We start from the raw sequence: 2,111 nt of genomic DNA, 5'->3' as shown, positions 1-2,111 counted from the left end.
CCTCCTGTTAGTGCTTCATCTACACGTTATAGCCCTGAATTTTCCAATGCCTATCTCTTTGCAAAAGAGAGATATCGGCAAGGAAAAGCTGTATTGTACCTTTGCATTTTTCTCCCAAACGAAGGACACTAGAATGAAAATTTTAAAGTCTCCTATTAGTGCTTCATCTACACGTTATAGCCCTTAATTTTCCAATGCCTATCTCTTTGAAAAAGAGAGATATCGGCAAGGAAAAGCTGTATTGTACCTTTGCAGTTTTCTCCCAAACGAAGGACACTAGAATGAAAATTTTAAAGCCTCCTGTTAGTGCTTCATCTACACGTTATAGCCCTGAATTTTCCAATGCCTATCTCTTTGCAAAAGAGAGATATCGGCAAGGAAAAGCTGTATTGTACCTTTGCATTTTTCTCCCAAACGAAAGACACTAGAATGAAAATTTTAAAGCCTCCTGTTAGTGCTTCATCTACACGTTATAGCCCTGAATTTTCCAATGCCTATCTCTTTGCAAAAGAGAGATATCGGCATGGAAAAGCTGTATTGTACCTTTGCATTTTTCTCCCAAACGAAGGACACTAGAATGAAAATTGTAAAGCTTCCTGTTAGTGCTTCATCTACACGTTATAGCCCTGAATTTTCCAATGCCTAGCTCTTTGCAAAAGAGAGATATCGGCAAGGAAAAGCTGTATTGTACCTTTGCATTTTTCTCCCAAACGAAAGACACTAGAATGAAAATTTTAAAGCCTCCTGTTAGTGCTTCATCTACACGTTATAGCCCTGAATTTTCCAATGCTTATCTCTTTGCAAAAGAGAGATATTGGCAAGGAAAAGCAGCATTGTACTTTTGCATTTTTCTCCCAAACGAAAGACACTAGAATGAAAATTTTAAAGCCTCCTGTTAGTGCTTCATCTACACGTTATAGCCCTGAATTTTCCAATGCCTAGCTCTTTGCAAAAGAGAGATATTGGCAAGGAAAAGCTGTATTGTACCTTTGCATTTTTCTCCCAAACGAAGGACACTAGATTGAAAATTTTAAAGCCTCCTATTAGTGCTTCATCTACACGTTATAGCCCTGAATTTTCCAATGCCTAGCTCTTTGCAAAAGAGAGATATCGGCAAGGAAAAGCGGTATTGTACCTTTGCATTTTTCTCCCAAACGAAAGACACTAGAATTAAAATTTTAAAGCCTCCTGTTAGTGCTTCATCTACACGTTATAGCCCTGAATTTTCCAATGCCTAGCTCTTTGCAAAAGAGAGATATCGGCAAGGAAAAGCATTATTGTACCTTTGCATTTTTCTCCCAAACGAAAGACACTAGAATGAAAATTTTAAAGCCTAATGTTAGTGCTTCATCTACACGTTATAGCCCTGCATTTTCCAATGCCTATCTCTTTGCAAAAGAGAGATATCGGCAAGGAAAAGCTGCATTGTACTTTTGCATTTTTCTCCCAAACGAAAGACACTAGAATGAAAATTTTAAAGCCTCCTGTTAGTGCTTCATCTACACGTTATAGCCCTGCATTTTCCAATGCCTATCTCTTTGCAAAAGAGAGATATCGGCAAGGAAAAGCAGCATTGTACTTTTGCATTTTTCTCCCAAACGAAAGACACTAGAATGAAAATTTTAAAGCCTCCTGTTAGGCCATCATCTACACGACATAGCCCTGAATTTTCCAATGCGCAGCTCTTTGCAAAAGAGAGATATTGGCAAGGAAAAGCTGTCTTGTACCTTTGCATTTTTCTCCCAAACGAAGGTTACTAGAAAGAAAATTTTAAAGCCTCCTGTTAGGCCATAATCTACACGACATAGCCCTGAATTTTCCAATGCGCAGCTCTTTGCAAAAGAGAGATATTGGCAAGGAAAAGCTGTCTTGTACCATTGCATTTTTCTCCCAAACGAAGGACACTAGAAAGAAAATTTTAAAGCCTCCTGTTAGGCCATCATCTACACGACATAGCCCTGAATTTTCCAATGCGCAGCTCTTTGCAAAAGAGAGATATTGGCAAGGGAAAGCTGTCTTGTACCTTTGCATTTTTCTCCCAAACGAAGGTCACTAGAAAGAAAATTTTAAAGCCTCCTGTTAGGCCATCATCTACACGACATAGCCCTGAA

This window comes from Pseudophryne corroboree, unplaced genomic scaffold (genome assembly GCF_028390025.1).
Source record: "Pseudophryne corroboree isolate aPseCor3 unplaced genomic scaffold, aPseCor3.hap2 scaffold_449, whole genome shotgun sequence".
NCBI classification, from domain to species: domain Eukaryota; kingdom Metazoa; phylum Chordata; class Amphibia; order Anura; family Myobatrachidae; genus Pseudophryne; species Pseudophryne corroboree.
The sequence above is the reverse complement of the archived record's forward strand: the minus strand, read 5'-3'. Positions refer to the sequence as shown.